This window comes from Pelobates fuscus, chromosome 9, assembly GCF_036172605.1.
Source record: "Pelobates fuscus isolate aPelFus1 chromosome 9, aPelFus1.pri, whole genome shotgun sequence".
NCBI classification, from domain to species: Eukaryota; Metazoa; Chordata; class Amphibia; order Anura; family Pelobatidae; genus Pelobates; species Pelobates fuscus.
Window position 1 is genome coordinate 35940279 of NC_086325.1, and position 21671 is coordinate 35961949.

The following is a 21671-nucleotide window of genomic DNA, read 5'->3' on the forward strand; positions in this document are numbered from 1 at the left end:
CCCCATAATTTACATTATTTCTTTATTTCTATTTTAAAAAAAAAAAACCTTGAGAATCCATTAAAGAAACACTCAAAGTGCCATAACCACTACATCCTGCTGTAGTGGTAGGCCCTGGCACTATTCCATGGTAACTATACAAACAATTTTAGTACAGCTTAACAACTTACCTGCAGCCCCGGCATCCAGGCTTCTCATTACGGAGAATCTGCTTTTCTCTACTGAGCTAAGCAAGGTCATGCAGAGACATGCTCATTGGCTGAAGGTGTTTGGTTGGTGCTCTCAGCCAGCCAGCTAGAACCTGCATGGCTCTTCTAAGCTCTGTAGAGCTACCAAGATGCTCCTAATGGAGAATACTAGAAACAGGTGCTCCTACCCGGTGGTAACTAGGTAAGTTGTCCCACTGTACTAAAATGACTTGAATATGTTCATTGGGATGGTACCAGGGCATTTCTTGTACCATAAAAGCTACAGTGGCCTGTGGTGGTTATGTAACTTGAAGAGTTCCTTCAATATTGTAAGATCTATCCCACTTATATTTCATAACTAGAATTACTATCTAGGTCTTTGTTCTAGTTCCACAATAGACCTTTTTTCCAAAAATTGTATTAGAACAACAAAATGTCTTTTACATGTTAGCATTGTATACATGTTATTGTAAACAATATTTAGAGCATAGTTAGATACATTAAATGACCATGTCCATTTAGTTACTGAAGAGTTACTTACTAGAAAAAAATCATAAAGAATATTATTTTAAGATAGTGACGCCATGTGATATATAATGCATGTTCCCCTTCTGCAAAAAATTGACGTAACAGTGTTTTTTTTTGTTTTTTGGGGGAGATGGGGGCATTGATTCAGGGAGGGGTTTTCTCATGCTGTTTCTCTGTTTGCCAGCTCTGAGAACGTCACCGCATCTGAGGTCATATACAGAGGTCGTTTGGGTACTCAATGATGTTAAACCAGCAAATATGGAAATATGAAAACAGCACGAGAAAGCCCTTTCTCCTGACTCTGATTGCTGAAGACATTTATCCACTGATCTCCAGAGAGGTTTGGAAATAGATGAACCATTGCAACAACCCTACTGAAAGGTATCCAGGGCAAGACTATTTATTCCCCTTTTCTCACGGACAACAAACTTTGTGCTATATTGTAGACATGGAAGCCAACATAGATATTGAAATAAGAACTTTGTTTTGTCATCACTCATTTTGAGGGATGTTATAAATAAAATAGTGAATTGTTTTCAAATATTGCTTGTAAAAAAAATAAGAAAAAAGAAAAACACATCTGCTTCATTGCTTATGTTTGTTATTTATTTATATGTATGTAATATCTGGTTATGATCAATAAATATTGATTTAGGGAGCAATAAAACATATGCATATATGTATAAAATAGGAAAAAAAAGAATGTAATGTTCTTTATACGCAACATTTTTAAAGATCTGTTTCAAAAAATGTATATTTAATAGCCGTGTGTGTTACTTAACAGACTCCTGAATTTCTGGCATTTCCTGTAGATTTCTTAATGAAATATAAAATGTTGTTATATCAAACAAAATATCAATTCTTTCACCAATTTATTATAAGTTTTGAGTTGAGTGTTATCCATTATTGTTTTATAAATGTGTGATTGTTTAAAAGAATAGATAACCAATTTGTGTAAAAAAATAATTGTGTACATTTCATCTATTTTTAGTTTAGTTTTACTTTTTAAATACATTTAACAGACATCTGCAAACTTTGACATTGCGTATTCAAAGGTAGTTACATGAAATTGTCTTTCGACATGCCAACCATCCAAAAAAGTAGAAGCTACTACTCAATACTCATTGTCCAGTGATATGTAATACCCACATTGAGTTGTGGTCTTGTGTAGGGAAGGAACAACATTTATAATTTGTTCTATTATTATAATAATCCCTTTGAGCAAACGCCTTGCTCGCCAATATGTTAACTCAAAATATATTCAAAACAATAATATAACAGCAAAAAAAAAAGATTACATATATCTAAGAACTCATACATGGAGCTCTTGGTACACTGGTTTTTCATTAATTCTGAAAAATGGAACCTTGCTCTATTCCTCTGGTTACTTTGAATGGACTAACATAGATTGTTAAATAAAAAAATCTATCAATATTTTAGCGAGTACAGTAATTGGTTCAGTGCTGCTTTCTCTTTTCTTTTTATATACTAGCTGTGATCTAGCTTTTTATATGGCATCTGAATATGAAAGGAAGAATGACACATTAGGTTCAATCATGTTGTCATTGTTTCTTTATAAAAAAAAAAACCTTCTTTCTCAAAAATCATACATTGTGTCTCCTTACAATACCACTGCTAACATAACAGCACACATTATTCTTTTGTATTTTATCTGTAGTTTTGTTATATAGTTTTTAGAACACCTGGGATATTTGTCTTCTCTTTTGTGAGCGTGACTATAGAAGAGGGCAGTACTGACAAAAAAAAAAAAAAGCATAAAACCAAAACAAAAGTTACTCTAAAAATGTGCTCACAGTGATAAGCAACAATTAGTCCCTAAGGGTTAAACGTTCCCCAAATATAACCCAATGTCTACTGGTTTTATGTTTCATTTTTGGGTACTTACTAAATGGAAAAATCAGGTTTCTTTTTGTAGATAAGGATTACAATGTACCACATTAGCAGACTCTCTTTATTTTGGTTTGTTATAATAAATCTGCATGACCTGTCTGGCTTGTCAGGATAGTCACACTTACAAAAGGTAGGGACTGCAAAAATTAGGGCCTGCCTTCCAACCCCAGCTTAATTCTATTTAGCTTACCCGAACTAGAGTTGGCAAAAAAAAACTCCACCATACAATGAAAATAAGTAAAAGTTTGGGCATTGAACTGTTGGTATTAAGCAGCTTTATTCAGTCAAAGAGTTTTATCACTGAATAGTCAAAATAGTTAGTCTTACTCATAAATGAGGCATGACTAGAATGGACATGGAAGAAAACACACAAACACACAAAAAAATTAAAGACAAGACAAAAACAAAACTGTTTTAGCCTTACACTATTTTAGGAATATATTTTAAAATAAAAATAAAACAAAAGATCTTACACAACAAGTTGTGGCATTATCCAAAAATATATGCTAAAAATATGAATTATATATATATATAAAAATACTTTGGCAATGCTGTTTTAATAACCAATCAAAACAACTGGTGCATTTATATTGCCCTTTACATGTCTAAAATAAATCACAGATATCCTTCCTAAATGTCCTTATCTATTCTTAGATAACTTATTTTACCCCTAAAATTCACAATGGTAGGATAGGTCTTTGATCCTTCACTCTAACTACAAATTGTGTTATTTTCTTGTAGACTTCTAAATGCAGAGGAAGACCACATGTAATGCCAATAATGTGATGTGCAATGCAAGATTAATTTGTACATTCTACAGGGAAAAAGAATAACTTAAATACAAAGTAACTAAAATCAAAATCCCATTGAATGTAAAATTAAAAAGGGTTAACTATAGTTTTAATGAATATGCTTTTTATTTATGGGGTTTCCTAGAAGAGAAATAAATGAAAAGGAAAAACAGTACATGTAGCATGCAGGGATAGTAAATTTTTAGATCAATTACTCAGTTTTCTGAAGGCTATGAATCAGTTATTGGCCAACATTCCAAACATGAAAACATAAAGACCCTTGTTCACATAAAACAAAACAAAAATGTTGGTATTAAATTTAAAACAAAAATATAGAACTACAATTGGGAGTGAATTGGAATGGGTTTAAAATAGACATTTGCACAGGGGAAAAATTTGTTTGGTTTTGTTCCAAAACATTTTTTTTTTTTATAAATAATTTTGTAGTACGATAGTCATTCATGAGATTGTTAGGCTTATCTGAAAATGTTTATGTAAACATATTTGAAAAGATAATTTGGACAGACCAAGAGAGCCCAAAATGTGCCAGTTAGTGTACTACAAAATACTATTATGTATTTATTTTCCAGTTCACTGATAGGTACATTTACATGATATTTGATTCACAAACCAAATGAGAAAAAGTAACCGAGAAGTGACAGTGCGGAGAAGAGGAGGCGCAGTAAAAAATATCTGTCTTTATATAGTTATATATTACATATTTTTTAAAATATATAATATTTAAATATAGATTCAGTGGCTGTCCCCTAACCATTAATCATCTTTTTCCCTTCAATCATCTCTTCTTTGGTGTCACGGAAACCTCTTCATCACAACTGAAACACGCTTGTCCATTACGCGAGTAGTGAGTTGTGGTGAGTTGTAAACCAACTGGCAACATTTAGGTTAAGGCAAAAAAAAATCTGAAATTCAGCAAAACTGGAGTTTTCTTTTCAGCAAGGCTATTTTTTAAAAAAATTTGGATTTCAGGTTTTAACTCAAAGCTAAACAAATTGACTATTCCATTTTAAATATTAAATAATTAGTAGACAAAACAAATAGTTTTCTGTGTTGATTGCTCCAGTATTAGCACTTTGCACTGAAATTGCTCTTGTTCTTCCGCTATGAGTAGATTCCATAGAACACTAACCAAAACTAACCAAACACCTATATTATACCACTATAAAATAAAACCAGAATAAAAAAACAAATCTTTTATCAGCCAAATATAGGAAAAAAAACTGAAACCGCAAGTCTGTAAAAAAAAACTATACATTTTATAATTGACCAGAAATAATTAATGGGAGAGAACTGAGTGTTAATTTATGTCATTGGCGAATATGTTTAAAGAACCTAAACCTGATTATATCAGGACCAACATAATCTTTTAGTAGGTGCATTTTTTAATTAGTTTTAGAGCACATACTAATTTGATAGACTCAGCCGATGCAGAATACGGATAAGCATCTGGGGGAAATAGCATAAATTACATGTGAATGATGCTTCCATTTCTGCTGTATATTAGTCATTTAACTATACAGAAGAACAGCGACATTGTTGTTCTGTATTTTCATGTTTTTTTTTTTTTAATCTTTCCTTCAATTCACCTTCAGTCTATATAATTTTTCTCTGTTTGTGGTAACACCACAGCCATTGATTTTATTCTGTTACTGGTATTTTGTAAATAGTACAGTGCACCCAGCTCCAATCTCGTGGCGCTTATAAAAATGACTAAAAATCAACTCAAATTCACTGTCTGTTTTAGATTTATTTTCCTACTGATAAATGAAGTGGGGTTTTGAAGCTGAACCTGTCCTCATCTAGAGCCTGATAGCATCAGGAAATTGCCAATAATCCTTTTAATGGTGGCATGAACATCACAAGAAAAGGCACAGCTTGCACTCCATAAGTCAATTTCATTGTTCAATAACAGACTGTAAAACTTGATTTTGGAGGTGGCGGATTAGGTACATATGACCTTTACATAATGCTGGAGACTAGCAGACAAAACCCAGTGGTGCCATTTGTACAATATGACTTTCCTTAATGGAATATAGCTAGAAAATACAAATGTAAGCAAAATCTCCGTAGTGCTAATAACGGTCTATATTTTAGGTCTGAATGACGATGCATAATAAAAATGCCAAATGGATCTTTAAAAAAAAAAAACAAATCTCGGTAAATAAAAGGAATTTAGCTTAAATAAAATATTTTTTGTAAAAAGATGTAATTTAGCAGTCTGGAGACTATATAGAATAAAATAGTAAACTAAACAGAACTCATTTATGTATATATATAAATATTATATTTTGTTGATAGGATTTTATATAGTATAGGAAAATTGAGGGATATTTAACAATTACAATTTTGCAAATTAAATCCCCCTTGTGTATTCAAGACAAAAAATTGTTGTGCATTTTTAGTTGAAGTTGTCCATAAAATAAAAAAAAAATGATGCATAACATAAATGATGGTAAGTGTTGGCATGTCTGTGGCTCCATAGCTGTCCATTAAATAAAAAAAAAAACATAAACGTGGCTTACAACTTTGGGATCTGCTTGCTAAGTCATGATACAGTCAGACTATGGCCTGGCAATATGAATCCACCACACCTTTGCTGCAAGTCAGTTTCCCCACATTTCACTACATATTGAATAGGCTTGTTGAGCTCTGAGGATATAAAGCTTATTTTTCATTTTGAAAATGTATCTATGTTTAAACGGCTTTTTGCATCTTAATTAATATTATTATTATAAATTCAAAAGCTATTTTGTCCTCACGTAGAAACATTATTTTTAAGTTTTTAAATATATTTTAGGTGAGATGTCCAAACTCCTATTTATGTGAATAAAAAAGTCTTATTTATTTTCCTAATAAAGATAAGTTATTAAATATCCAATGCTATTACTTTGTTTGCAATTGCAAATTTGTTAATGATCCAAGGCCTGATGATTGCAGAAGTGTGATGCTCAATTAAATACTTTTAAATTAAATAATTGAATAACACAGTAGCAATTGGCAATGCATTACGCAGCACTACCAGATAAGATATTAAAACATAGTTATAGTTAGAAGCTAGTGATAACATATTTATAAACGAGAACTTCATCAGTCCTACCTTGCTGTTTATTTGACTTACAAACAGCTTCAGGAAAGTCGGATCCAAAGTGAATTCAAAGTGAACCTCACATGTTAGGCCGCAAATCTGAATTGGTTATATCCGCCAAGTAGACTATGTTTCTAGACAATTCACAATTTAGCAAATAAGCCTTTAAAATTATATTTAATACTTGTTTGCAGGCTGTAATTGCAGTTACCTTATACATATAAATCTAGATACAGGGGCAGTTTAAGCATGCAATTCCATTTCCCTTATGTAGGATAAACGCATACATACAGATCTAGAGTTTAGGGGTTATGTTGGCATGTTAGGAATTTGCACATCCCTCAAAAGGCAAGCAGTTTCCTTACAAATACCTATAAGTATGAGTTTACACATCTAATATAGGTTACACAAATAGCAATTTGTCCTTCTATACTAAAATTTTAAATGGGTATAAACCATTGCAAGAAAAGTGTATATAATCTTAATTACTGTATATGCCTTATCTGTATATATGGGGGATATGAATAAATATATAAAAAATTGCAATTCTGTAAGTTTAAATAAATGCATTTTTTTAAATCTCTGAACAAGAAGCCACCCACAAAATGTATCTTTTGCACCAAGTTTATATACCAGCAATGCACCAAACATTTTAGTTAACATTTCACTTATTTATTTTGCTATAACTATTTCATAGTGAAGGGGTTAAACGTTTATAACAGTTTAGTCACTTAGCAACTGAAACATGTAATGCATTTGACAAACTGTTAGAGTGGCTGCAGATTGACAGGTTTAAATGAAATGCCATCTGTGACATGTGGCAACTTCTGCAATTAATTAAATAAAAGGCTCAGTAGTAGATTGCTGCTTAAGCATAACTCATTGGTAGATAATTGGTATCCATTAAATTAATTTACCATTAAACCCCAAAGGATCTAAACTGGAGTTCAGATGCCCCAAATCTCTTAAATGATCAGAAATAAATGTTAAACTTCTTGTACTCTAGGTGTATTAGTGAAATTGATACAATTAAGATGTAACCATGAAATGACACATTGTTTAAAGTGAACCTGTTATAACTATGTCACTTTACTTCTTTATTTATCTTTATATGATAATATAATTATTATAATTATTATTTATAAATCACCAACAACTTCCACAGCAATGGGTGGACTAACAGACACATATTTGTAACCAAAGGAGTTGGACACACAGAAACAGAGGGCCCTGCTCAATGAGCTTACATGCTAGAGGGAGTGGGATATAGTGACACAAAAGGTAAGGGTGGAGTAGAAAAGTGGGTTGTCATAATGATAAATTGTATTATGGTATATGAATACATTCTACTTCCTTTATTCTGTTATGGCTGTTAAGATGCTTGCTTCTAGCTATGACAACCAACCATCTAATTGTCCTAGATTGAGTACATCAGCATTTCCTAAAAAAGGGTTTTCCTACTCAGTAACATCGACACTTTGGATCCAGTGCCAATACATAAATGATGTGTGTTACTCTGTTCCTTCATTTCGGTTGGAAGCAGTCTTGCACTCACCAGAAATCAATCACAGCAACTACAGTCTACAGTCATGCCTGTGCTGTAACTGCAACTCCGGAGAGCAGTATAACCACCTAAGGAAGCAGTATTGGCTAACCTGACCATCAATTCTGATCTCGAAAGGCAATGACATTGGCAATGTTATTGCACTTTTTTTTTTAAAAATATGTACACTAACTAGAAGTTTGACTAGCACGATATATAATTGAAATGTTATGCTTTTTAACAGGACAAGTGCAGTTGGTGAACTAAACTATTACCTATAAAACTGATAACACAGCTTTTGATTAAGATGCACCTCATTCTCCAATAATTTAAGTTTAGTATTGGGTTTGTCTATTTCATTCTAACTATACTGGAAGATAAGAAATATGATTGGTACATTTAGAATTTCCTGTCAATTGAAAATCATGAAGGATGATAGACAAAAATGTTCTTTCTGATTCTCTATAGACAGAGTACTGCATCAGATAAAGTGTCCATTAGTAGAGTCAATCCATAGTGTTGATGCTACACCAAACACAAGTCACATTTCAAAACAATCTGTGACACTGTGAGTTAATTACCGTCTAAAGCGGTGGTAGATGGGGGGCATTCACTATATAACCATACCTTTGGAATACATTTCTTACATTAGTGTAGGTTCTAAAGATGTTTTCTCACTTGAATTAATGTTCTATCATGTACTTTATTATCTGATGTAAGCTTATGTTTCCTATATAACACTATTTTACACAATGATAAAATTTTTTCGTAAGTAGTCAATAAAGGAACTATTCAGCTGCTATCCAAGAATTATGGGAAATGTAGTCAAACAACAGCTGTGGCCACTGCAGGGAATCATTGTTCTTCATGGTTCTAAGACTCAACATGCCATCATTAGGATGGCTAATTCTACACAAAATGAATATATTACAGTGGGTAAAGAGATTGGATTTTGCTGTTACTGCATTGCTAAAGGTAATTTCCTAATAAATAAATAGGTCTGAGGTGGCTAAAGATAGACTATCAGTGAACAGACTAGGGTAGCAAATTTAGCCATCACTGATGTAGGATAACACATTATTTATACAGTGGCAATGTCTAGAATCAAGAATGCATCCATATTTTCAACAGATGGCAATGTACTTTTTGAGATTGAAAAAAACATGAAACTCTATTTGTCTCTTAAAATCTATTAATAATGAAATATGGTTTGCATTATTGCAAATTCACACCGCATTATCAAAGATATGCCTGTTGCAGAATTGTATACTATTTCATTATTTAATCATAAAATGACCTTTGTGCCAGGAAAGAAATTATTTATTTATAATACAATTTCAAGTTTCCCCGAACCAATTCAATAGTGAAAGATGGCATTTAAAAAAAAAAATAAATTAAAAAGCAAAAGAAAGACAGGCAATTTTCCATAAAATATTTTGCTAATTTAAATGGCATAATCTTGTGTTCAAGATTATACATACATACATATATTAAACAGTTTGTTATAAAATGTTATGAGCCAGGTATGGAAAAATAAAACTATTTTAATCACTGTAGTGGTACTAATGTACATAACAGTAGGTTAGTCATGCATTAACAATTACAGAATAGTAAAAAGCATGCTATAGGTAATTGGTCAGGGCAATGAATTTGCAGGTTTTGATTATTTTAGGCTATTTTTACAGTTTCTGCAAAATCACATTAAGCATTTTATTCAGTAGTAACTATCCACATCACAGCAAGTCTTCAAGGTCAGCCCTGCAGGTTTCATACCTTTTCAAAATACTTGTAGGCCATCACCCCGGTTCCACAGATCATTTTACACTGACATTGAAGAAGACATTTAGCCCTGAAGTTTTCAGCTTACAAACCTCAAGTTACTGCAACTTTACTCCCGTAACCTTCCTCCCCACTGATCCAAGATAAAAGAGAACACATCCTTAGGAACACGCTTCTTAGGTGATAACCAACAGAACTGGTGAAATAGTGAAAGGAAATCAAGGCAGATTAAAAGCCTGTTTAAATCTTATTCAGGAAAATATAGATGTGCATACAATAGATTATTCCATAAGCTTAGAAATGTATTGCAGGCCGGTGCTGAATACCAATATCTGAACATTTTAATTTTTTATTTATTCAATGGCGATGTAAGCCACATGTTATTAAATATGCCTACTTTCCACGTATTTAATTTTGGGGGTGAATTGAATACATAAACCAATAATCAAATGTCAAGATAGGAATTTAATTAATTATTTTGTTAAACACAATTGGCAAAATCTTAATTGGTGCAACATTGCAACATTTATATTATTTTCTTTAGAGTCTTTATTAACCATAAGGTTTTAAATAAACCACTAAGTCCTTGCTCATCATTTTTAGGAATTTCAATATGTGCATAATTTATTGTAAATAACACATTTCTGAGAAAATATTTACGCAGACAAAATAAAAAGTTATTTAGAGGTGATCTATTCTATATTAAATGCATAATGAAGATTTCGAAGAAAAAAAAAAATATAATTATTTTCCAAAATAAAAATCTCTTAGTTTCAACTTTTAATTGGGGTGTCAATTGTCCATATATCTACATGAGTCTAAATCAACCACAACCTACTATGCCAACTGTAAACACAGTCACTCATTTAGTATCTATTACGAATGGTCTTCAAGATTTATGGTTTCAACTTTTTTATGTGATTCTCATCCATTATTCTCCCTGATGATAGTAGTTTCAACTCATAATAGGTTGAACAGGGCCCGTGCCTAACCTTGGTTGCTCTATATGGCATTATTGATGCCTGGTTTGTGTGAATGTCTCTAGATGTTTGAAGATATTAATCATGTGGACATAAATAGTTGATGACCCGAGCTTCCTAGATAAGCCACCTCAAGGAGAAGCTTCCATTGAAAGACACCAAAAAAGCCACCGTTTGTATAACTCATTCATCGTTATTATTCTGGAACTGTAAATGCACCAAAGGACTTTACTCCAATTTAGTTAAGTAATGAAATGACAATGTAAAATGTAACAAAGTGTTTGTAACCGAAGTATACACTATGATGTAAATATGTCTAATTAGCTTGTGCTATATAATCATTTTATGAATTCTGTTTTGATTTTACACATATTCATTATACTATGCTTGTCCATGCATCTTATATATAATTGACACATTTTGTTTTAAGTATTATTTGTAAGATATTTTTTTAAAAAAATAATTTTTTTAAATATATTTTTTGCTTTGAAACTAAACACTGCTATCGACTCGTTGTCTTATTTGTGACTCTTGTCTAATTCAATTTGGGTTATCTTTCTGGAATGTGTCCATACACAACTAACAAGTCACTTATTTTAACATGATGCTAAAATGCAGTGTCACTTGAAGAGGAACCAGAACTGATTGAAACTGTAAAGAGCATTAATAGCCTATTTAGTGATCACAGAATAGACCTAGAAAGTACTTATCTACTTCTCTAATAAATGGTAATATATTTCTACTTTGTACTACACTGTGACACAGCTAGGCAGAGATTAATTGACCTGGTTATTGTACAGGGAACATTGTCGTTCTCCAAAGTAAAAAAATAAATTAAAAAAATCACTATATTGTTAAGTATTTCGTTTTTTCAATCTTTACTTTTCTTGTGATTTTCTTTTATTTTATATCTGCATACAGTAGTATATCTGAATTTACAAATACACACTTAAAAATATCTTGCATATTTAGAATTGTGTTTTTAATTGAAACACATGATTTTCTTTCTGTCAACTATAGAATACATATCAGAATACACATTTTGTAACGCTGAGCAGACATGCTACATATATCAACAGCAGGGCTGGATCCAGAGTCTAAACTTGGCAGGGGCACTGCTAGACTTTGTGACAAAATCTAAAAGGTGGACAAATACATGCACACAGCATGCGAATAGGCTGGCAGATGAAGGAGAGATCTTTGATCTCATGCTTGCCGCCTTGGGAGATCTTGCTTGCCGCCTTGGGAACTTCATGGGAAATGTGGCCCTGAATACAAAAGCACCTACACATATTTGACATACATATTTTGTTATGACACGGAAGCCCTTATTCCTGCCTGACAAATCAATTAAATGCTCTCTTTCCATTGTGTGCAGGCTTAACAAGTGGTGGCTCTAGCACTTTTCTTCCAAGAACTTGGGTGCAAACATTTTGGGACAGAGTAGGTGACCACTCAGCCCCAGCTTCCAGACAGATATTAATTACCCTGGGTGCTCGGGGGAACATTTGCCCTGGTGCTCTGCCCAATTGGATCTGCCACTGTTCTATAGCAGGAAAGATTATCTTAATTTTCTGGTTTTGGATACATTCAGAATATTTGTATTGCCTTATCAATATTTAAGAAGTGATACAGATACAAAACAATGTAGCTATCTTTTATTTTGTTTTGATATCAATGTAGTCTATCAAATAGATAGGAATTGATTAATTATTTAAGAATACATTACTCAGTATTACCACACTACACATGAAACCACATATTTATAGCCAAGGAATAATTTTATTTTGGGTAATCTTAGTACTACTAAAAAAACAACTACTACTATTACTAATTATTACTTTACTTGTAGTAAATATTATCTATTTGTCTCCCTTTGCTAAATAAACAATCACCAAGTCAAGTGAAAAGCATATCCTAAGATACAATTGACAATTGACTAAAAACTAAATTGATTTGGCCCTATACAATAATAGTTGAGTATGGGATAATAACTACTGTCTTAGAAGAACATTTCATGCATCACGACCACTACAGTCCTTTAGGAGTGTCCTGGCACTGTCCCAGCATATTATGGCAAACCATTTCAGCACAGTTTAGTTGGCTATAGTTTATAAAATCCTTGGAGTGTTCCTTTAAGCCAACATAAAAAATACAACTTGTGCCAACCATGAAAGCCATATTGAAGTTAATTTGCATCCTTGACCTGAAATAAGACATCAATGCAAAAAAGAAAACCCTTAAATGAAAAAAAATAAACAACCAAACAAACAAATCAGAACAAAAAAAAGAAAAGCAAAGTGCAAAACAAAACACGTGACTAAAATAACAGGCCAATTAGACTTGTGCTCATACTTGACATATATTTTCCAGTGGTGGAAATGATGGAACCAACGAAGACGATAGACAGCCATGTCTGGATAGAAATAATCCAGGAAATGTGAATAATTTCCAAAAAGCGAATTACAACGGACTTACATTTAGTGATTAGCTTTCTTGTAGATTTTTTTTCCACGACATTTGTTTCACTAAACATCATACAGATTAACTGCGTTGTCAGCACAGCTAAAACATTGGACCTCTATTGTTCACTTTGTCTATGTATAAAAGAATTTGAACAGAACACTTTATGTAAGTCTTTTTCCTCTTGCAAAAAAAAACATAAATGTAAATCAACCAGTTCTGAATTTTAGTAGAAAAAAGTTCCCAGGCTCATATCTAGAACACAGATGTTTTAGCTAGTGGAATTTTTATTTACTATCACAAATGACAAAGCAGATATGCATTCACCTTTACAAATCTGTTTTATAGTAGGGCTTGGAATGAATATTGCTGACATTGCTTACATTTTACCTCTGTGGATTCATAATAAACAATATAAGACATCTTTGGAGACTAAGCTTTCTGTCCACAAAATAAAAGAGTCAAACAATATCTATTGGTTTTGTATATTTTGTATCTAGTTAAATAACATGTTATTAATATATTATACAATATTTACTAATAATTTGCTTCTTAAAATATAACTGAAAAAGAATCATGTTGATAAACAAACAATTGTAATATTACCTTTACCCATTCGCTGCTGCACTCAGTGTATGCACGATTGCCAGGGTCTGCACCCATACCTGCAATATTGTATACACGATTATAATCAGTGCAAACAACATTTGTTAATTGCTCATTAATTTAGCTTGTAGTGATTTTCCTGGTAGCAGAGCTGGCACTGGATCTGCTGAGCTGTGCAGCACCGACTGGTAGGGAGATCTCTCTGCATGGCACACTGCTGCTCACTCTGCAGGCTGCCCTCTGGCTGAGAGCAGTGCTTATCAAATGCTCCCTCCTGGTCAGAAGTGGTCTTACTGAGGAATCTGCTTTCAGCCAGAGGGAAAACCAGGGAAACTGCTGGACCACCGTTTAATGGTTATCAGAGCCCCCCTCACTGCACAAAGGTAAAAAGTAGGGGGGATCAGCTAAATATAAAAAAAACAAACAAAACAAAAACAAACATGAGCACTGTGTGGGGAGACTGATCAATCAGGGAAATACAGCCTTGGTACATTAAATCTACCCACCAAACTATCACCCTGTCACAACACCTGCTCCCACACACATACAATCAGTCACCCTGTCACATAACCTGCCTCCCTAACACACAATCAGTCACACTGTCACCATGTCACTGTCACCCCCATGCAATCCCCCTACACAGTCACCATGTCACACTCATTCAGTCACAATCATCTTGAAACAGACACCCTCATAAACACACATGCACCATTCCACAGACAGTAACGTTCATACTCACAAAATCTCTCCTCACACAGATAACATAGCCCCACTGTAAATACAATGCACACAGCAAAACCACACGCAGCCACATAACACACTGCATTAAGCTCCCTCCACACAAACACACACTCACAGACACAGAGATACACAAACATACACGGATACGCATTGCAGGTACAGTCATGGATGCACACTCTCAGGTATGTACACACTATATAATACCAAACATGCACATACAGGTACCAACACACACCGTCAGACACACTGCGATTTTGTGACTGTATCTGTCAATGTATGTGTGTGTATGTGGGTAATTGTGCATCTATGTATATCAGTATGCTTATGTGTGTGCCTATGTGTATGCATGTATTGAATGTATAAATGTGCATGTATCAAAGTGTAGTGTATATATATATATGTATATATATATATATATATATATATATATATATATATATATATATATATATATATGCGTACGTGTGTCAGTGTGTGTATGTGTGCTTGTGTATTTGATTCTATGTCCAAATTAGTAACATGGTTGCAATGTGAGGGTAATATGATATGGGTAATGTCATGGTAATGTGATAATGTGATTCAGCATACACAGGTATATATAAATACACACAACTGAGAACTGAGTGCATATTGTACAATGTATAGATGAGATGATTATAAACTATGTGAGATTTTTTTATTTAATTTATTCACAACTTTGTTTTCCTATCTGTAACCTCATTAATTGGTAAAGAAAAAAATAAATAAATATATATATATATATATATGTTTTTGTATCCATTTAACAATGTGCATCTAGGAATACTGAAACAAAAAATAAATGTAACCATTACTTTCCAGGACACCCAAAATATTTGGATTCTGGGATGATTTTTCTGCAAACATGTATGCATTTATGTATTACCATAAGTCTGTTCTTTCTCAGTTGACACATGCACCCACACATTTCTATGTATCATTATTCCTGAAAAGGTTGATTTTTTAATATTTAAAAAAGACTTTTTTTGGATCATTTTCGGGGTTATTTACTAAGGTGAGAATTCAAAGTGAATGTAAAGGGAATTTCAAATGTAAGGTCAATAGGATATTGGAAAATAATTCTCACTAATAATAATAAAGTTATGCTTTCAGTTCATATGCTGGATCTAAGCACTATGATAAGTAGTTATTTCAACTCTCAAGTGCAAACTCTTTTGGATTTTCTATGTATTTTAAGTATATTTAAGGAACACTACAAACAGGCTACAGTGGTTGTGGTGCCAGGAGTGCCCGGATGCCATCCTAATCTGTAGTCTGGATTAGCATTAGCATTAACTTTGATGTTGTAGCATTTATAGACAAACACAAATCTACAAATTTAAAACAACCAGAGCTTTTTATATACTATATGGAATGATATATTAAAAGTTAAAGAATATTCTGAGCACTATATTAACTCTTTTTGCTTGCAAAGCCCCAAGTCAAAGGATTCATCATGAGTATCTAAAAGAAAAAAAGGAACAATTTATCATTCCCTGAAAGAGTAATGCCAAATTAGCCCAAATGTGTAAGTGATATTTATGACATCTGCAAAAATTAAGTGGAAAAGAAGCATACATTTGTTTATTTTAGTGTAATTTAGCAGAGATCTATTATTTCACGAGCAAAATAAATCACATATTCTCTGTAGCGTTCCTTGTAAGGTGTTCTGTGAATTAACAATTGTAAATAAAACTATCTCCTCCTTACCACAACAAATTACAAATAATGTTATCACAAAACACACTAATTAGGTTATTTATCAAGACATACGAGCTGTGTTTAAGTTAATGCACCAAAGACATAACATTTGGTATACAGAAAGTTATTTATCAAATCAGCTACAAACACATTAATAAATATTTATACTGTAAGAGAACTTAAAGGGGCATTCCATTTCCCAACTTAAAAAAAATCTATTTAGTAGATATAATCGAAATTAAAATATGCATGCATTAAATTACTCATTTTTTCATTGGGGGTATATCTAAAACAGCTTACAAAACCTTCAACTCTTTTGACTGAAGCCTTTCAAAGCCCTCCTCTTCTTACCCCACCAGACTTTCTGTGGCTGTCCAATCACAGACTTCTCAATGCAAATCAATGAGAAGTCTTTGCAAGGCAGGGGATCTGAGCAATTGACTGCTTCTTGAGTTTAGCAACACTGAGCTAAACAACTAGTATGTAACAAAACTGGTTGTCTGATTGTCAACCAGGGGTCTGTAACAAGGTTAATTGATAAAAGTACCAATTTCTTTTAAAATCTGCAAGCTAAAGTACTTTAGGTGTTTGTAATGTTAGTTTAACTATTGAAGTGCAAGTAACTTAAACAGCAAATGTGCTTCAAAGGTTAATTGTTAATTTAATCAGTTTTAAAGTCATCAAGCTAGGATGACCATAAAGATGATAGTTAGGTTAATTAACACCTTTTTTTTTTTTATAAATTGACACGATCTGTGATAGAATAAAGATGAAAAGCACCCAGTGCTGTTTGTCTAACGATGCCACCAGAGTTATTATAAATCTATCGGGATTGGTGTGGATGTCATCAATGACCCTTGTATAGCACTCTATGTGTTATAAATAATCCTGAAAGTGATTTATTCCTCATATGAGATAATAGAGTGGAGATGAGCAATTATAATGGCAATGACTGCTGTATAGGACCTTAAATTGAAGAGTTTGCCTTTAAATGTTGGCTACTCATAATAGGGGGGGCATTTTTTAAAATATATATTTTTTTGAATGTAAAGACAATGATCATATTTATGAATATTTTCCTCAAAATCCACTCAAAACAAATAGACTGTTCAGTGAAATAAACACAGAGGTATCTCTGTCAGACAATATACAAACAATGAAATTGAGAGGAGAAGTGATTAGCCAATGTAAATGACAGGTATGTGTATTCAGCAGCTACAAGTGGTAATATTGATTTAGTAGAAATAATGTCCAATCTTGTTTCCAATTCAGTTTTTTAAAGATTCTTGGCAGATAAATATATACATATAGAGGCATATTATTATGTGTGATAGATTTAGCATCCTCCCATAATTTTGTATATGCTTGATGTAGATGTTTGACACTTTGAGTATGGAACACGGTTAAGACTGACAGCATTAATCATTTGGGGTTTTAATGGTTCATACTAAAGAAAATCAGTTGAAAGGCAGCTTTACAAAAAAATCTAATAGATAGTGGTGGTCTGGAAAGTGCACACACTAAAAGACTCATTTATATACAATACTTCTGTAAACAATTTTGTAATAGCATTTGGTTTTTTTGATACATAGAAAGGCTGAGCCTTTAGGCGAAGCATGGACTATAAATAAACAGGCCACCCCTTCATCGGGACCGATATTGCATGGTTCAACCCACCCACTTCTCTCTTTATCAAGCCATTCAGTTGTGGTGGGCTCTCCTTTTGACAGGCCTACCCGACCATCGGTTTCAGCACTCCACAACAGCCTTTCACCACCACTACTATAACTTGGCTTATTGTCCCTGACCACAAATCAAATTATGCATTAACACTGTGCATTTTGTTTCTACTTGATTTGTGATGAAAAATGTGGTGACGAATATGGGATGTGGAAGCTGTATAAATGAGCATGGAAGGTTTAAAGATGTCTACAAGAAACATTTTTATTTTCCATTTGAAAGTTGTATACTTATATGGATTTGGGATGGTCATATGGATGTGGGATTGTCATATACATGTTTGATGGTCATATGGATGTGGGATAGTTATATGGATGTGGGATTCTCATATGAATGTGAAATAATTATATGGATATGGAATGGTTATATGGATATAGAATGGTCATATGACGGTGGAATGGTTATATGAAAGTGGGATAATTCTATGGATGTGGGATGGTCATATGGATGTGGATGATTATATGGATGTGGGATGGTTATATGGGTGTAGAATGGTTATATTGAGGAAAAATGGTTTTATGGATGTGGGATGGTTTTATAGATTTTTGATGGCTATATGGATGCAGGATGGTTATATAGAGGAAAGATGGTTACATGGATGTGGGCTGGTTATATAGATATTTGATGGTTAGTTGGATGCAGAATGGTTATATGAATGTGGAACAGTTGTATGTATGTAGAATGGTTATATGGAGGTAGGATGGTTATATGGATGTTGGGTGGTTTATATATGTTGAATGGTTATATGGATGTGGGACGATTATATGGATGTGGGATGGTTATATGTATGTGAGATGTTTCAGTGCTGCGAAACTGGAATAGAAAATATTTGGCGTTTTTTATGTTTTTTGTATGGATTTCTTGATGTGAGGGTAGTTGAAGAGGAGTGGATGTTGCTTCAGTAAAGATTGAGTATGAACAGTTCCCATCGATGAGTGGACAACACTTCCCCTCCACTATAACCTTATAACACTGCAAGCCCAATAACATACAGTAGAAATCACTACCCTAAGAACTATGCATTTTCACTTTTTGTAATTTTTTCTTTTTCAGTTTGCTATTTGCTTCTCTGTGCAGTCATATTCTCCCAAAATGTTGCATGCTGCCATGCCACCAATAACCCCCTGTAACACTAAGTTCCAAATCAGTATAATAGTTTCTGGGTATAAATGGTTTTGAGGCGTATTAACTGCGAACTGCCTGGTACTTGTTAACAACACTGTGAAAAGACAAATGGGGGTTGGAAGGACAGTGTACTAACAGTTTTTCACTAGGAAGAGTGTTAAAGGAATACTCCAAACACTATAACAACTACAGCATTGTGACCTGACACTTCCACCCTATTGTAAGCAATTAAACTGTTTGGATTATAACATTCAGTTATGTATTCTCTATTTTATTTAATTAAGCCCTTGTTTGTTATATGCTACTTTAAATGAATAACCAAATAAGAATTTAAATCAATTCAATCACAATAATACAACAAGAACATCTGAGCCTCCTGCACAATGGAATTAGTGAGAATGGTTGCACATCAAAATCTCAGCACAAGCACAAAATAGCAATTCATCACTACAGACACTGTGAATTATAATACATGCCGTGCTAAATTTGAGAAGGGAGATATGCTCTCTGTAAGCAATATATGCTAAAAACAATGCATTAGGTTGTTAGTAAGGATAAGATCTCCAGTCCTATAATAACCAAGAGTTCCTTTTTGATAATATTTTTAAATTGGTTTGCAAGTTTTATTTGACAATGGTAGAGTTTCAATTTCCCAAGCAAGTAAAGCCAGTTATCAATACACTTATACTGAACATATACAAAACACAATACTGAGATTTTCTTTATTGGCTTGTGTTCTATTTTACAGGGTTACTCAAGGCACCATGACCACTCAAGTGATTTGAAGTGGTAATGGTCCCTGGAGTCTGTATGTGCATAAGTTCCATTTGAAATGCTACACAACATCTAAATTAACTCCACTGCTGCCGAAGGTGTAACTCCAGCATCATTGAGATGGCATCATCTAGCCCCGATCTAGAGTTCTGTGCTAGATAATGTCAAGCCTGTGCAAATGTTCATGTACAGAATCAAATTCATTTGCTGAGAGTGTTCAGGTTATGCTCTCAGCCAATGAATGAGTGTCAGGAATCGTCATCTGGTTGGTTCAGAGGACAACCCGTGCCCAGCAGGATTAGGAAATAGGAAAAAGCATTACTGGGGAATGTAGTAGTGGACTGTAGTGGTTATGATTGTTGGAGTAACCCTTTAAGTCAAGTTAGGCTAATTACATAGCAATATTCTTCTTGAATCAATTTTATGGACTTCGTTGTGACGATCTCATGTACAGTTCTGGGTTTGGAGCTTTATGGACTTGGTGATGAAATGTTGATGGACCTAATGACAGAAGTTGCATGTACATATCACACCTGCAAACCTAACATTAATCCACATGGATTCTGAGTTGTCTCTCCTGTGCAAGTGCAATGTTACAAATCTGGCTTTGAGGCTGCATACACTAAAGAAACGCAGCAACTATACCTGGCAAATAATTATTCCTCAATGATCAGAAAGAAATAAAAAAAAAGAAGAAAATTTTAATACATAACATGAAAAAGAAACTGAAGAGTTATGTCATAGCTGCTTTGGGCTTATTAACCAGCAAAGGCTGCAGCTCCAATAGCCCTTGTGCTAACCTGTCCCTGGTCATAAATTCTTTACTTTAGGAATATTGAATCTAAAATACATTATCCATGTATGGACATAATTTATAAGACTAAAAAAATAAATAAATATTCAGAATAGCCTAGAGTCAATTTAAAATATATGTGGGGCGCGTATAATTCTTTCTTAATATATGCAGCATCCCACACTCAACATTACAATTAAATAATGGGCACTGTGCTTTGCAAATATTACATCCCTTTAGACAAAGCTTGACCTTTAACAAATTATTCTACAGATCGTACTTGTTATCTCTTTTTCCACAAAATAAAAAATGAAATGCAGTTAATACAGATGTTAAACATTTTATTATTAAACATTTAAACTTAATAAAGTACTCCTGTAAGTGAGGTTATGCTCACCCTTCCAATGTATAAGTGCAATATTTCAAGACGTATACAAATCTGTTTCAATGGCTCTCTCACTATAAATACTTACTTTTAGCTAAATCTTAGCTATCTTTTGAGAAAATTATACAATGCCTAGTTGATGTTTTGGTATTTTTAAATATTGTATCTGCATCTTAGCAAGTCTTTCTAAATTAGATTAAGAAGTGCTGTCGCTCTCACTTTAATTGCCTCTTGAATTGAAATAATACATACTCTCCTTTTTTACTCACCACTTTTTTTTTCATTTTCACCGATCATTTTCCTTCTCTGTTATCCTTATACAAAAAATGCCATGCCTGTTTTGGCAGTTCAGTCTTTAAATGACAAACTCACAACTCACTTTCAGTGAAGTAACTTGATCTACCTCTCTTCCCGTTTACTCTATCTACATATTCTGTTATCATATATGTAACTCACCTAGCTGCCAAGGTGCACCGGATATGGGAAAGGTCAAACCACA

The 21671-nt window shown here is 33.3% G+C and overlaps 1 protein-coding gene across 2 annotated transcripts in view; it reads left to right on the top strand.

The window, feature by feature from the left end:
• LOC134572733 (protocadherin-11 X-linked-like) overlaps window positions 1-21671 on the top strand; it is a 1192750-nt gene that overhangs the window by 208189 nt on the left and 962890 nt on the right. The window contains exon 5 of one of the 2 annotated variants that reach the window (XM_063431866.1): window positions 901-2998. The exons of the other annotated variant lie outside the window; for it this stretch is intronic. The gene's annotated coding sequence lies outside the window, so the exon portion shown is untranslated. Of the gene's footprint in view, window positions 1-900; window positions 2999-21671 lie in introns of those variants that run through there. 2 annotated transcript variants of the gene reach the window in all.